Here is a 17,869-nt window from a genome sequence, read left to right on the forward strand (position 1 = left end):
TATTATTCAGCATGGTTATCATTTCTCTTAATAAATCCCCCTGACAGGAGACATAAAACTATCAGCTGTGATTTGAAACCCGTATTAAAGCTGTCAAAAGAGCCTTTAAAAGAAGCAATTTCAGCAATATTATTTCATCTTTTTCTATTAACGAGCACTTCCCTCTAAAGAGAGAAAAAAAATACATTAGTATAGAATCATTAGTTTAAGCAAATGCAGGTGAATTTCTTTCCTGGGAAATTTTAAGCAATTGTCTTTAAATGGTACAATTCCAATCAAACATAATTTTGATGCAATACATTCATTATGTGTTAAGCATTGCACAAAGTCAATTTCCCTGGTTGTATTCCTTTATTCAGTTGGGAATACTTATTCTTGTTAGAAGTGCCTGTGTTTATACTAAAAAGAATGCATTATACTTCTAATCTGGTAACGTAACTTTATAATGCTCTGAAAAGTGGAAGCATAATAAAATAATGATTAACCAATGCTGTTGAAGTTAATTATTGCTCTACTTTGCATTCTAGATGAGAAATGACTGAAAAGAACCCAGAAGAGCATTCAATTAATGCTTTGTAGAGGATTGTAAAAGTTTAATACACTCTTTTACCTCATGAGTGCTTAAATGTTCAGGTTCCTTCAGTACTAGAAGATCAACAGCTTGCTTTCTCGGATTCAGATAGGCTATTTCTCCCCTTGATATATTCGTTTAAGTGAAAAAGGATAAAATAGTTGATCAATCTATTTCTCACTGCTGTGACCTCTGAGAACAGAGCTCTGAAATACAATGCTGGAATGTGGTGGTAACCATTGATGATCGGTTAGGCTGCTGGAGAAAGCAGTCATACCTCTATCGATTGGCAAGTTACTATAGTACTTGAGTAATGTCATAACTTAAAATGATGGGAAAAACCATTAATGGTAACAGTTTGGCACCACAAGAGGGGATTAGGATCTTTTTACAAAGAAATAAACTAAGACAATGCTCACAGGTTCAGTATTTGGTCAGTATTTGACATCAGTATTTGTAAGCCAAAACCAGGAGTGAGTGATAAATGCAGAAGTGGTGCATATGTTTCTATTATACTTTTCCTCTGATTGTTCCACTGCTTATTTTGGCTTACAAATACTGACGTAAAATACAGGCCAAATACGATACAAGTGAATGTGCTCTTATTAAGCAAATAAACTGAAGACTAATGAGAAAAAGGCCTGAGTCGGCGGGGGTTGAGCCAGTAGAAAGCTTTAGTGGCAGTACATGTGTGGAGCAAGGTGATTATAACATGTGGTGGGGTTTTTCATGTCTTCTGCGGCTAATTTGATTGCCATCAAATAAATTGAATGTAAGTCGAATTTCCTGAATATATTTAAAAAATGGGTCAACTTAAAGTTTTGGCAGATTCCCTCATATCTAGTTAATTTGAAACATGGTTTGCATTGAAGTAAATAGGTGACTGCTATGATCTGTAAAATATTTAGAATTGAGAGTACTCAGTGATTGATACCTTTTCATGGCTAACTGAAAAGATGGTAACAAATTGCAAGCTTTCGAGACTACTCATGTCTCTTCATTAGGCATAGACATAGGTATGAGTAGTCCTGAAAGCTTGCCATTTGTTAACATCTTTTCAGTTAGCCATTAAAAGGTATCAATCACTGTGGACTCTCAATTCTAAATATTGTTCTATCTACTGGTTAACACGGTACAAATAAATACAGTACAGACCAAAAGTTTGGACACACTTTCTCATTTAAAGATTTTTCTGTATTTTCCTGACTATGAAAATTGCACATTCACACTGAAGGCATCAAAACTATGAATTAACACATGTTGAATTATATACTTAACAAAAAAGTGTGAAACAACTGAAAGTATGTCTTATATTCTAGGTTCTTCAAAGTAGCCACCTTTTGCTTTGATGACTGCTTTGCACATTCTTGGCATTCTCTTGATGAGTCACCGGGAATGGTCTTCCAACAATCTTGAAGGAGTTCCCAGAGATGCTTACCACTTGTTGGCCTTTTTGCCTTCACTCTGCAGGTCAGCGACCCCAACGCGCGTTTCGCGTTCGACAGTTACCGCTTCCCCTGAGGAAGCGGTAACTATCGAACGCGAAACGCGCGTTGGGGTCGCTGACTGGGATCCAGACGGGACCTCTACTTTATCCCACATGGGTAATTAACTCTTTCTGCATCTTCTTTATTGCATGCACATGAATTTACGGCCATAGTTACAGCACTCATTTATATGCGTATACTAGTAAACTTGGCTGATTGGAGACTAGGTAATACTCTTATGTGTATGTGCTGGCAGCATACCTACTGCATATTTTGAGACAACCTGTCTCGGTCTGTGATTCATGGTCTCTTGTGTACCTGGATTTAGTCACAATTTGTCACTTCTATTTATATGGTAACTGTATGACTATATGTTTTCAATAAAGTTTATATTATTTTTGTATAATTTACTGGCTACTTTTTGACTCATGGTTCTCCTATTTTTTGCTATTTGGTTGAGTCACCCTTTTTTTGAAGTTATTTAGGCTGATGTTCATTTATGTATATGTCTTTGTAGCGCTTGATGGTTTTTTCAACTGCACTTGGTGACACTTTCAAAGTTTTCCCAATTTTTCAGACTGACTGACCTTCATTTCTTAAAGTAATGATGGCCACTCGTTTTTCTTTACTTAGCTGCTTTTTTCTTGCCATAATACAAATTTTAACAGTCTATTTAGTAGGACTATCAGCTGTGTATCCACCAGACTTCTGCACAGCACAACTGATGGTCCAAACCCCATTCATAAGGCAAGAAATCCCACTTATTAAACCTGACAGGGCACACCTGTGAAGTGAAAACCATTCCTGGTGACTACCTCTTGAACCTCATCAAGAGAATGCCAAGAGTGCAAAGCAGTCATCAAAGCAAAAGGTGGCTACTTTGAAGAACCTAGAATATAAGACATAATTTCAGTTGTTTCACACTTTTTTGTTAAGTATACAATTCCACATGTGTTAATTCATAGTTTTGATGCCTTCAGTGTGAATGTACAATTTTCAAAGTCATGAAAATACGGAAAAATCTTTAAAATCTTTAAATGAGAAGGTGTGTCTGTAATGTATATATATTTCCTGCTATGATATGTAGCATTTTATCCACTGTGGAACTGCATGAAAGATATTCTCATATTTTTTTTAAAAGGGAACCTGTCACGCGAATGATGCTGCTCATACTGAAAGTAGTTTGAATCACGGCCTGGCTGTACGATTGTAGACAAGTATATTTTTGCCTGAAATGTTCTGGTTTTTCATGGAAAATAAAGAGCCAATGAGACTAGACCAGTCTGACTCTGCCCTAAAATGCCAGAACAACAATTATTTAAAATATCACATTGAAGAGAGGCATATTACAATTTTTGAGTTAACACATCTGTAAAAAAAAAAACACTCTGTCTCGGGCCGGCAGTTTTTGTATACTAATAATATTTATTATTATTATTATTATTATTATTTATTATTATACCGCCATTTATTTGAAGCAATAACAGTTATTTTAGCACTTAAATACATATATTTGTATATTTGTTGTTTTTCTTCTGCTCTATAGCTATAAGCACAAATAACCATTAATGAAATAGCATTAGATTTACCAGTTCGATGGTAAACCGCAGACTACTAGTGAGCAGGGGAAGATATTGTTTGATGGTTAAGTCACTCTTTTGCAACAGTCCTTTTGTGTGTTTCTCAAAGAAAATAACGCAAAAAAGAGCATTTTTTCCCAGAATACATGCATTCAATCTTTTTCATTGTAAGGATTGAACACTAAAATAATTGCCTGCTTGAAATGGAAAGACAGGGAATGTTATATTTAATGTGTTCTTGATCTTTAATTCTTTCTGCTACAGAATAATCAGGCATAGCTTGAAGCTCTGGTTCTCGTAATCAAAATGTGTGCAAGGACATACACACTAATCATCATGTACAGTTGTGCAGAAGGACTTTATATTGTGTTGTATCTATATACATAGAAAGAAGTAATCAGTAAGATATTGAGAATAGCACTGTCTAGAGTTTAAAAAAAAATTCTCATTAAACCTTTATAGCTCATCATTTTCTATTCAATATGTTGTTGTACTTTTATAAGGCACAAAGTATTTAGACTCAATCAGGCACCAATGAAAAGCATATTAGCAGGAACAGTTTTAGATAAAGTGTGACTGTGGGCAAAAATACAAAACTGGCTCCAAATGCTAACATTCTGCACTATCACACAGAAACATTTAAGCTGTGTTAACACAATCTGATTTCAAACTAGTAAACAGGCTATATTAAAACCTTTCAGTGCTTGTTTACTGGCCCTTTTAGGCCGGTTTCACATTTGCGTTTGTGTCCACAGCGTTTCTTCCGCAAATATCCGAATGCGTTGTGCATTCCTATATTTAACATTAGAGATGCATGCGTCTGCGATCGGTTACTTTTTGCCGCGTTTGACGATGCATGCGTCGTTTTGTCGTCTGCAGGTTGGCGCGGTAAACGCTACATGTAGTAATTTTAGAGGCGTCAATTTGCCACCTAGAAACGTGTGCGGTTGATTGTGTAAGGAATGCGCCAAAAAACGCATTGCTGTCTATGTGAACGCATGCGTTCACAAGCACATGCATTTGCTTGCGTTCGTGAACGCATGCGTTGCACCAGAGAAAAACATGTCTAGACACTGATAAGCCACCCCCCACATACAAGGTGATAAAGGGAGGGAGTGGACATTTGCAGACAGAGAAGCTTTCAAGATGCAGCAGACCAGACACAGGAAGGAATCTACACTCAGAACAATGTGAGTATGCAGCAGACCAGACACAGGAAGGAATCTACACTCAGAACAATGTGAGTATATCCTAGCCAATGCCTTTATTTTCTATTTTCTGTCTCTACATGTCCTAATTTCTGCCATTTTTTCTTTCTGCATGCATCAGAATGTCTTCTTCTTCTGATGAGGAGCAACGTCCTGGGCCTTCTGAAGCCGAACATGTCAGTGAAGTGAGTATTCACCTCCTCAGATTGGTAAGTATTCAGTGTCACATCTACACATATGACAATTTTTGTTTTTCATTTTTTTAGAGCACTTCTACTGCGGCCGAGGCTTGTCAGGAGCAGTGGGGTCCCGGTCGAGTGTCAAGGCGGCAGCGTGTAAGTATACCTGGCTGACTGTTTACTGTATCCTCACTTTAGTATTCTTGAATCTTCCTTTCCTTACATTCCTATTTCTTTATATTTTTCTTCTGGAATCCTTTTTGTATCTTGACTTTCCTTATTCATGCCATTTCTCAGACACTGTTTTCTTTCTTTTCCTTATGCTAATGTATCCAACATTAATGTCTGTATTTAATTTTAAGGTTCCAGAACGGGATGAAGACCTCATAGAAGATGACCTTCTCATCTCCCTGGTCCAGGAGCAAGTCCCGTTGTGGGACACCAGGGTTCCACAGCACTCGGACAACGTGACGATCCGGCGCCTATGGAATGAGGTGGCCAAAGCGATGTGGGATGGCTGGGACAACGCCCCTACTCGGGTCCGAAATGCATTTTTTAAGTATTAGAATGCAGTGTGAAGCAGAAGAGACCTTCGCCATGCTCACAAATCTGTGTGTGATGAGAGAAACTCTCCGGAGTTTCTTTCATCACACACAGTTGTGTGAGCACGGACAAAAGTACATTGTCTAACCATAATTTTTTGTTTTTTCAACAGTGCTCAAAGTCAAAACATGTTGGCGTTCGATGATGGACCGCTTCAACAAGGACCTGCGTCAATAGAGCCATGTTCCCAGTGGTTAAGGAGCAAGGATCCGAAAGTACAAATACCATCGCTTTCTGGCATTTTTAAGACCGGTTCTTGCCCAGAGAACGTATTTCCCCCGTGCATTAGGATGTGTTGTATTGCCATAATCTGTATGTTTCTATTCCACAGGAGTTGGCGTCTGGTTAATTTTTGTTATTTTTTTTCCTTTTTTCACAGCACATGGAGCATCACTGTTGGCCCAGGTTCTGGAGCGGTCCTTCTTCAGACAGCCACGGACCCGTCCCAGCCATCCAGCAGCACTGCAGCAAGTGGGCCTGCCACACAAACTGGAGACCAGGAAGCTGGTCCATCAGGTCTTCCCCTTTCCCAGTCCTCTGCCTCTGCCCCTTTTTTGGGGGGCTCCTCCCGGCAGCGGCAGAGGGCATTGGACAGGTCCCTCATGCCCGAGTTTTTGCACTTGGTTTTTCACGAAGGACTCAAAGCATTGGGTGACCGAATGGATATTTCCCTTAGCCACATGAATACAGGTATCCAGAGGTCACCAAATGCCTTGACAAGTAAAAGCCGACCTCCAGAGGCCAGCACATCATTTTTTTAACCAAATTGAGCAGGGCATGTCGGAACACCTTACTCCTGATCTCCAGCTTAGTGTCATGCAGGCCTGCAATGCTGCTTACATGCAGGCTATGCAGCAGAGTCGGTATTTTGAGCAGACAGTGGCGGCATATCCACCTGTGCCTTCACTGTCACGATTAACATCAATGCCGACCTCTGCTGCATACCACTGCACGGCCACCTCTATTCCTAACACTGCCGGACACCAGTACAGCACTACCACCATGCCGAGTGCTGTTGGACAGCCCACCACCACCACCATGACAACCGCAGCTCCTGCTTGGACCTCCTCCACTGACACCACGATGCAGCAGGACCCTGGCATGGCCTTCCATACTGCCACCACCACGATGCAGCAGCACCCTGGCATGGCCTTCCATACTGCCACCACCACGATGCAGCAGGACCCTGGCATGGCCTTCCATACCGACACCACCACGATGCAGCAGAACCCTGGCATGGCCTTCTGTACCGCCACCACCACAATGCAGCAGGACCCTGGCATGGCCTTCCGCTCTACAAGAGATATGGACTCTGGCATGGTCTTCTGCTCTACGAGCACTATGGACTCTGGCATGGCTGCATGCTCTATGAGCACTATGGATTCTGGCATGGCTGCACACTCCACAAGCACTATGGACTCTGGCATGGCTGCATGCTCTATGAGCACTATGGACTCTGGCATGGCTGCACACTCTACGAGCACTATGGACTCTGGCATGGCTGCACGCTCTACGAGCACTATGGATTCTGGCATGGCTGCACGCTCTACGAGCACTATGGACTCTGGCATGGCTGCACGCTCTACGAGCACTATGGACTCTGGCACAGTGCAGCCGGACCCTGACAGGTCTTCAACCACGACCATTCCACGACATATGAGCCCACCGAGGCTTACCAGAACCCGGCGTTCCCAGAAAGGGCGAAAAAATAAAAAACTGCATACTCTTAGTATTCCTCCCCCCTCACCTCCCAGTGTGTCTGTAATGTCAGGTTTGTCTTACCCTTCCAGTGCATCTCAGGCCTCTCTTGTGTCAAGCCCTATAACCGAACTACCAGACCCCACAAATTTCATTGCCGCTTCTCCTGCTACCCCTGTGTCATCCACTGTTAGCCAGGCCTCACAGCTTCACACCCCCCGTTTCCATCACTCTACCCAAAGCAGGCACAGTTAAATAAATATTTTTGTTCTAAAATAAATACAAGTTTTTTGCCCCCAATTATGTTTGGTTAATTGTGTCTCTTGCCGCCGGCAAAACACACCGTGCACCGAATAAAACACTGTGCCGCACACTTTGTTTTTTGGCCACATCATAGCTCCAATAGTTAGCAAGTACAAAACTTTGTGTGTCTTTAGTATAGAGCTATGAGGTGGACCAAAAAATTTATACTTGTATTTTTTCCATAATCTCTTCATTCTGCCTAGTCTGTGACTAGTGTTGCAGACTGAAGAGAAAATAGTGGCAATACAATGCAAAACTATACTCAACAGGTCAGGTGTCCAAAAACTCATTAGTTAGGACACCCAACCTGGTGAGTAGAGAAGTGAATTGTATAACCTCCTTTTTCTCTTCTGTGTACGTAATCTATTTCACACAAAGTGAAGGGACGATGGTGGTCATACACGGCATATCTATGCTCACCTGGACATGTGTCAGAAATAGTGAATTCATGAAGCTGTTATATGTGCATCATGAATTCATTATTTCTGACACCTGACTTGTTGAGTATAGATCTGTTTTGTATGACAGCCATTGTCTCTTCAGTCTGTGTCCAATGGATACTGCATAGCAGAACAGAATCAGGACGCAATGACGTCAACAACCTTAACACTAAAACAACATGGCTGCCATCTCACTAGCAGTATTTGGTCAGTATTTTATATCAGTATTTGTAAGCCAAAACAAGGAGTGGAACAATTAGAGGAAAATAATAATATTAACATATCTAGCACCTCAGGCTTTATCACCCACTCCTGGTTTTGGATTACATATACTGATAATAAATACAGACCAAATACTGCTAGTGTGAGGACAACCTCAGTTTGCAGAGGAAATACATATGAGACACGGTCAAGACACCAAAAAATAAAGTTTATTAAAGAGAAACATTAGTAACATGTAAGAAAATAACTGGTTCAGATAAAAAAAACAACAGGACATTTACACAACATTGTCCTGCCATGACACACGTCCAATATCCGAATAAAAAAAGGCAGCAAATTGGTCCCGCGTGTGGCCAACTTCAGCTGTTGACCGCAGCGGGTGATGCTGGTAATCGGGCAGTGGGTGTGCTACTGGTTCATCCAGTTCAATGTTGGGTTGCTCCTTAGCCATTATGTAATTGTGCAGAACCACACAGGCTTTGACCACCTCGTCGACTGTCTCCATTTTTAGATTAATGGCTGATGCAAGAATGCGCCGTTTTGAGACTAAAATCCCAAAGGTACACTCTACAGTTCTTCGGGCACTGGTCAGTCTGTAGTTACAGATCCTTTTAGTGTGGTTCAAGTCCCGACTGGAATATGGCTTCAGTAGGTTTTCACACATCTGAAAGGCCTCATCCCCAACCATAACAAATGGCATCAGTGGACCTTCAGTGTTGGGGAGAGGTTGTGGCCATGGAAAATTAACATTTTTGCCAAACACACGGTGGCCCATATCCAAGGTCTTGAAAGTCTGGGAATCGTTGCCACGGCCAAAAGCTCCAATGTCCACCACGATGAAGTGACAGTCCTCATTGGCTATTGCCATGAGCACAACAGAAAAATATTTTTTATGATTGAAGTACTCCGATCCTGTTTTGGCTGGTTTGATAATGTGGATGTGCTTTCCATCCACCGCTCCCAAACAGTTGGGGAAATCAGGAGCAAAATCTGAAGATTTCAGCTGTTCAAGGGTCTATATAAAGATATCCCATAATACACACCCTCTGCAGTAACATTGGCGGTGTCAGGTTATCTAGATTTTTCTCCTGTAAAATTTGTCACCATGCGCATCAAAAATGCAAACGCAGGAAAAACGCATTGAGAAGCATGCAAACGCGGCGTTTTTTAACCGCATGCATCTAAAAAACGCCACCTTTGTACGTGTTTATATGCGTTTTTTCCTGTACTTGCGGATGCAGATTAAACGCTGAGGATTCTAACGCAAATGTGAAACTAGCCTAAAGGTACCGTTACACTAAACGATTTACCAACGATCACGACCAGCGATACGACCTGGCCGTGATCGTTGGTAAGTCGTTGTGTGGTCGTTGGAGAGTGGTCACACAGACAGCTCTCCAGCGACCAATGATGCCGAAGTCCCTGGGTAACCAGGGTAAACATCGGGTTACTAAGCGCAGGGCTGCCCGATGTTTACCCTGGTTACCATTGTAAATGTAAAAAAAAAAACCACTACATACTCACATTCTGATGTAAGTCACGTCCCTGTCGCGGCCCTGCGCTTAGTAACCCGATGTTTACCCTCGTTACAAGTGAACACATTTCTGGCTCGGCGTCACACACGCCGATCCAGCGATGACAGCGGGTGATCCAGCGACGAAATAAAGTTCTGGCCTTCTAGGTCCAACCAGCGATGTCACAGCGGTATCCTGATCGCTGCTGCGTGTCAAACACAATGAGATCGCTATCCAGGATGCTGCAACGTCGCGGATCGCTATCATTATCGTTCAAAAGTTGCTCAGTGTGAAGGTACCTTTATCTCTAGTAGATCAATCTGTCCCCATGTTATGATGTAATATCAGCATAATTTTTATTATGCTACAAACAATCCATAAACACACACAAATGTATATTCATACAACACAGACTCTACAAACAGCAGTCATACACATATATGTGCAGTATATACAGTACATTCAGCACACATGTATCATAACACCATATGCATATACAGTATGTACAGTACGTACACTCAGCACATGTTTCATAGCAACACAAACATGTATATACACACGGCACACACACACATATATATATATATATATATATATATATGTAAATACACAGCACAAAACAGGTGCTTTTTACAAAATTACAGTACCATCAAAAAGTTAATTTATTTCAGTTCTTCAATACAAAAAGTGACACTCATATATTATATCTCATATATAGAGTCATTACAAACAGAGTGATCTATTTCAAGTGTTTATTTCTGTTAATGTTGATGATTATGGCTTACAGCCAATGAAAACCCAAAAGTCATTCTCTCAGTAAATTAAAATAATTGACAAAAACTATCTGCAAGGGCTTACTAAGCATTTAAAAAGGTCCCTTAGTCTGTTTCAGTAGGCTCCACAATCATGGGGAAGACCGCTGACTTGACAGATGTCCAGAAGGCAGTTATTGACACACTGCACAAGGAGGGTAAGCCACTAAAGGTCATTGCTAAAGAAGCTGGCTGTTCACAAAGTGCTGTATCCAAGCATATTAATGAAAAGTTGAGTGGAAGGAAAAAGTGTGGTTGAGAAAGTTGCACAAGCAACCGAGATATCCACAGCCTTAACTCTGCTGTTGTCTTCGGTCTGGGGAGACCTATTTTGAACTTTGGTATTTTTTGGGGTGTTCAAGATACGGTTCTGAAACTTGTGGTTGATTGACTTAAATGAGGATGGGTCGGTCGGCCACGGGTTTCAGAGCCGCATCTTGAATATTTTAAAGAATATTGAAGTTCAAGGTCAGTCGTTTTTGACCGAAGACAACAGCAGGGATTGTTAAGAAAAGGCCATTCAAAAATTTGGGGGAGATTCACAAGGAGTGGACTGCTGCTGGAATCATTGTTTCAAGAGCCACCACACAGAGACGTATTCAGGACATGAGCTAAAAGTGACGCATTCCTTGTGTCAAGCCACTCATGACCAATCGACAACGTCAGAAGCGTCTTACCTGCGTCAAGGAGGAAAAGAACTGGACTGTTGCTCATCGGTCCAAGGTCTTGTTTTTACATAAAAGAAAAGTTTGCATTTCATTTGATAATGTGTGCAAACTGTAAAGCGCTGCGGAATATGTTAGCACTATATAAAAATAAAGATTATTATTATTTGGAAATCAAGGTCACAGAGTCTGGAGGAAGAGTGGAGAGGCACACAATCCAAGCTGATTGATGTCTAGTTTGTAGTTTTCACAATCAGTGACGCTTTGGGGAGGCATGTCATCTGCTGGTGTAGGCCCGCTGAGTTTTATCAAGACCAAAGTCAACACAGACATCTGCCAGACAATTTTAGAGCACTTCATGCTTCCTTCTGCTGACAAGCTTTTTGAAGATGGAAATTTTATTCTCCAGCAGGACTTGGCACATGTCCACACTGCCAAAAGTACTAATATCTGGTTTAAAAACAAAAGTATCACTGTGCTTGATTGGCCAGCAATCTTGCCTGACCTTAACCCCATAGATAAAGGGTTAGAGACACACCAGACCCAACAATGCATACGAGCTGAAGGTTGCTACCAAAACAACTTGGGCTTCTATAACACCTCAGCTGTGCCACAGGCTGATTGCCTCCATGCCATGCTGCATTGATGCAGTAATTGATGCAAGAGGAGCCCAAACCAAGTTTTGAGTGTATTTACTGAATACACATTTCAGTCGGCCAACATTTTGGATTTTGAAATCAATTTTCAATCTGGTGTTATAAAGTATTCTAATTTACTAAGATAATGACCTTTGGGTTTTCATTGGCTGTAAGCCATAATCATCAACATTAACAGAAATAAACACTTGAAATAGATCACTCTGTTTGTAATGACTCTATATATCAGTTTCACTTTTTGTATCGAACAACTAAAAGTAACTTTTTGATGATATTCTAATTTTGTTAGAAGCACCTGTATATGTCACATATGTATATTCACACACATTACACAAAAAATATGTACATAACATAGCAGAAACACACACATTCAGAGTTCTGAAGTGGTCTGAAATGAGTCCAGATCTCAATTGAATGGAACACCTGTGGAAAGATCTTAAAATTGCTGCTGGGAGAAGACGCCCTTCAAATATGAGAGACCTGGAGCAGTTTGCTAAAGAAAAGTGGATACAAATTTCAGTTGAGAGGTGTAAGAAGCTTGCTGATGGTTATAAGAAGAGATTGCAGTTATTTATTCCAAAGGGTGTGCAATCAAACATTAAGTTGAGGGTGCCTCAAATTTGTGGGTCCCCTTTTTGAGGCTTTGTGTGAAATGATGTCCAATTTGCCTTTTTTCCAGTATTTTTGTGCTGTTTCAATACACACCAATGAAATAAACATCTGTATAACAAAACATAAATATTTACAATACATTTTTTGGAAAAATACTTCATTTTCTGGCACAATTTCATGGGTGCCCAGACATTTGGCAATGAGTGTACATACATTTGACTGCTGATTAAAAAATCCTTTTATTGCACCCCTGAATACAAGTATGTACCCCACAATGAATATACTAATATACTGCTTTATAAAATGAAAGGCGGCACTGTGCCTCCCATTAAATATAATTTCCATATCGAATATATATAAAATTAATCAGTCACTCTGACTCTCCAAACATTCAATTAAGTGCTATGTGCACACTTTGAGATTTTGCTGCTTATTCTCCACACGGATTTGTTGTGGACCATACACAATGTCACGGCGCCACTCAGTGCCGGCACTCCTGCCAACCCTGCCTGCAGCTCCACCCCCTGTTCGCCGGCATACTTTCCCGACCCGGCATGCTCCTGCAGTGTGCGCGCGCCTTCCGGTCTCTTCTCCTCCAGTCTCGCCGCCGGTCTCTGGCTCCCATCGGGTGCGTGTGCGCACTCCTCTCTCCAACTCCTTATTGCGCATGCGCACTTCCTTCCTCTGCTCTGCAGACGCTCCCTTCCTCATCTCTTTGACCCTGGAGGAATCTGACCCAGAAGTCCTTCTGTGTCTCTCCTATTTAAGGTAACTCCTTCCTCTGCTCCATGCCTGATTGTCATTTGTCCTCATTTGACCCAGGTCCCTCTGTACCTTGCTCTGTCCTGTGCGTTTCCCATACCTTGCTCTGTCCTGTGCGTTCACCATTCCTAGCTCTGTCCTGTGCATCTGTCTTACCCTGCCTGTCCTGAGTTTCCGCCATACCCTGCCTGTCCTGTCTTTCCACCATACCCTGCCTGTCCTGTGATCCCGCCATATCCAGTCTGTCCTGGGTGTCCGCCATATCCTGCCTATTCTTAGTCTCAGTCATTGCCAGTCAGTTCTGTGTCTCTGTTATAGCCAGTTCTGCATCTTTTCCACCCCTACTTCCTGTCCCCGGGTATCAGCTTCTGCGGCAATAGTCTCCCTCGGGCCTGCCCCTAATACTCCCTGTATTGGGGTGGTCCACCTGGCCAGCTCACCCTTGGGAGGTTCGTTGTCATGGTTCTGCGCGTTCACTTTAGGAGTTCCAAAAGAGCTGATAGTACAATCAGGCCATGGACCCCGCTGGTACCCCGACTCCTACCCAAAAGGAACTACTGTTTCTCCGAGAGAACCAGTCTAGAATCATGTCCTTCTTAAAATCCATGGAGTCTCGTCTCTCGTCTCTGCAGGCCTCTGACCCTGGGAGTGCTCCGCAGTTGGCAGGTCTCCAACAGGAGCTTGCTCAGCAGCATGACACCCAAACTCACATCCTTAATTTTATGGCTTCCGTGGATGATCGCCTTCGTGTCCTCCAGTCTCCTGCTCCTGTTTCCTCTCAGTCCTTGGTCCCTCACCCACCGCCTCGCCTGGCTAAACCACCTCATTACAGTGAGGATCCTAAAATATGTGGGGGGTTTCTGAACCAGTACCAACTCCATTTTGAGTTGCTCCCTATGCAGTACCCTACTGATCGAGCAAAGGTGGCCTTTGTAATTTCCCACTTAGAGGGAGAGGCTTCAGCTTGGGTAAACCCCCTCTGGGAGCAAGGTGACCCTCTTGTCTCTCAATTATCCTTCTTTTTAGATACTTTTCGTAAAGTATTCGACGAACCGGGTCGTTTGACCTCTACCACCGAATCTCCTGTCAACCTTCATCAGGTTCTCTGTCTGTGGGTCAATACGCCATTCAGTTTCGCACACTTTCATCTGAGTTAAAATGGAACAATGAGGCATTGGTGGGAGCCTTTTGGCGGGGTCTCTCGTCTCGAATTAAGGACGAATTGGTGGGTCGGGATACTCTGACTACCTTGGAATATCTAATATCCCTGGCAACCCGAATAGACTTACGTTTCCAAGAGCGTACCAAGAATCCTCTATGGAGAGGAGTGTTCTTCGTCTTCCTTCGGCTACTCTGTGTCCTTCCCATCTGTCTCCTTTGACGACTTCTGCTGTTTCTGTCCCACAGGCCATGCAGGTGGACAATCTGAAACCGGCAGAACAGCGCCGGAAGGAGAGACTGGCTGTTTCTATTGTGGCAGTGCGGCTCATCTTTTGCGTTCCTGTCCTTTGAGGCCGGGAAATGCTTCAACCTAGGACAGGTAAGAGTGGCCTCCCTAGGTATCCCTGAACCCTCTCAACCCCTCACTCTTTCAGTTATTTTGCATCTGGGTAATAAGTGTTTTTCTGAATTTGCTTACATAGATTCGGGGGTGGCCAGGAATTTCATCCAACTCGAGCCAGTTAGGAGGTTGCGGCTTCCGGTCAGATCCCTGTAAACTCCTCCACAGATTTCGTCGGTCGATGGTCAACCTCTGCGGGAGTCCGATACCTTGGTTACAGAAGAGTTGGAACTCCAAATTGGAATCCTGCATCAGGAGAAGATCGTCATCTATGTGCTGCCCTCCTTGTCCCATACTATTTTGCTTGGTCTTCCTTAGTTGAGGACTCACGAGTAGTGTTGAGCGATACCGTCCGATACTTGAAAGTATCGGTATCGGATAGTATCGGCCGATACCCGAAAAATATCGGATATCGCCGATGCCGATACCGATATCCGATACCAATACAAGTCAATGGGACACCAAGTATCGGAAGGTATCCTGATGGTTCCCAGGGTCTGAAGGAGAGGAAAATCTCCTTCAGGCCCTGGGATCCATATTAATGTGTAAAATAAAGAATTAAAATAAAAAATATTGATATATTCACCTCTCCGGCGGCCCCTGGACATCACGCTGGTAACCGGCAGGCTTCTTTGTTTAAAATGAGAACCACAACTTCATGAGAAGCATGCCCATATAACAGTAATAACAAAGTTAAATGTAATCAAAATTAATAATGGGCCATAGAGGATAAACTATGGGATAATCGCTATCCGAAGATACACTACCATAGAAAGCATACGATCAAACACCCAAACACTGTATAGTAGAAAATAATACTTTATTGGATACACATAAAACAGGGTATTCAGAAAAGGCCAGGGAGGGAAGAATGAAAACACTCAGGTCACAATGTGCAACATGAAACGGCCAGGGGTACAGGCATGTGGACCATGTAAAATAGAGCTACTCAATGACTAGGTTCCAAAAAAGGACTCCTAAAAATCGCCATGGCAGGAATAATAATCTCAGATGAAGAGAAAAAGTTTTTTTTAACAAAGTACACCATCAGCAATAGCTGCTATATACGTAAAAACATAGTTACCTGCGCAGGCACAAAAAACGACCACGGTCCACAGCGTGCACCCACCCCAACGCACGTTTCGGCGTAATGAGCCTTTTTCAAGGGGTTGTTTAAAATGCGCGCGTGGCGGTCACATGAGCGGCACGCGACCAATCAGAAGCCGCGACGTCATTCTCATTCACTAAACTCCTAATTCTAGGAATTTAGGACCTGCGAATGACGTCACGGCTTCTGATTGGTCGCGTGGCGGTCACATGGGCGGCACGCGACCAATCAGAAGCCGGGACGTCATTCGCAGGTCCTAAACGCGCTCATTTTAAACAAAGAAGCCTGCCGGTTACCAGCGTGATGTCCAGGGGCCGCCGGAGAGGTGAATATATCAATATTTTTTATTTTAATTCTTTATTTTACACATCCCTATGGATCCGATACCGATACCCGATACCACAAAAGTATCGGATCTCGGTATGGGAATTCTGATACCGCAAGTATCGGCCGATACCCGATACTTGCGGTATCGGAATGCTCAACACTACTCACGAGCCTTGTCTTGACTGGCGTTCTGGTGAAATCCTGCGCTGGGGACTCTTCTGTCAGAGTAACTGCCTGCTTCCTGATCAGCCAAGAAAACCACCCCGTCCAACTTCTGGGCCTGCTAAATTTACTTTCCTCATACTTGTCTTTCTTGGATGTCTTCGACAAGAAAGAAGCAGAGATCCTGCCTCTACATCGGCCATACGACTGCCCAATCGATCTTGTACCTGGCTCCACTCCACCCCGGAGTCGTATCTATCCGTTGTCTCTAACCGAGACGCAGGCCATATGTCCAGGAGAATTTGGCTAAAGGCTTTATTCGCAAGTCCTCCTCTCCTGCAGGTGCTAGTTTTTCCTTCGTAAAGAAGAAGGATGGATCCCTCCGTCCATGTATTGACTACCGAGGCCTCAACAATCTCACGATCAAAAACAAGTATCATCTACCTCTTATTCCAGAGCTGTTCGATCGCCTTAGGGGAGCACGAATTTTCACGAAATTAGATCTTCACGGAGCTTACAACCTAATCCATATGTGTTCTGGAGATGAGTGGAAAACTGCCTTTAACACCCGAGATGGCCACTATGAGTTTCTTGGAATGCCATTTGGCCTGTGTAATGCTCCAGCGGTGTTCCAGGAGTTAGTGAATGATGTCTTCCGGGATCTACTCTACTACTGCGTGGTGGTATATTTGGACGACATTCTTGTGTTTTCCTCTGATCTTGCTTCCCACAGGAGAGATGTCCGCCAAGTTATTTCTCGTCTTAGACAGAATCATCTTTATGCCAAACTCGAGAAGTGTGTCTTTGAACAATCTTTGTTACCATTTCTTGGCTATGTCATCTCTGACTCAGGCTTACAGATGGATCCGGATAAAGTGTCTGCCATTCTTAACTGGCCACCTCCTCAAGGGGTAAAGGCAATTCAATGCTTTCACGGGTTCGCAAACTACTACCGGCAGTTTATTCCACATTTCTTTACTCTGGTCTCCTCAATTTCTACCTTGACTCACAAAGGGTCTAATCCTCACATCTGGACTTCGGAAGCTGAAGAAGCATTTTGGTCTCTTAAGCAAGCCTTTGCTTCTGCTCCTGTACTTCATCATCCAGAGGTCAACAAGCCTTTCATCCTTGAGGTAGATGCTTCTGCCATTGGCGCTGGTGCGGTACTTTCCCGGAGATCATCTTCCGGACAATTGGCTACTTGTGGTTTCTTTTCCAAAATCTTCACCGTCTTGGAGACAAACTACGCCATTGGCGACAAAGAACTATTGGCCATCAAGTTGGCACTGGAGGAGTGGCGGTATTTGCTGGGGGGAGCTGTTCACCCTTTCAAGATCTATACTGACCACAAGAATCTGGAATACATCCGTTCTGCGCAAAGACTAAATCCCCGACAGGC

Source organism: Ranitomeya imitator, chromosome 1 (genome assembly GCF_032444005.1).
Source record: "Ranitomeya imitator isolate aRanImi1 chromosome 1, aRanImi1.pri, whole genome shotgun sequence".
Lineage (NCBI taxonomy): Eukaryota > Metazoa > Chordata > Amphibia > Anura > Dendrobatidae > Ranitomeya > Ranitomeya imitator.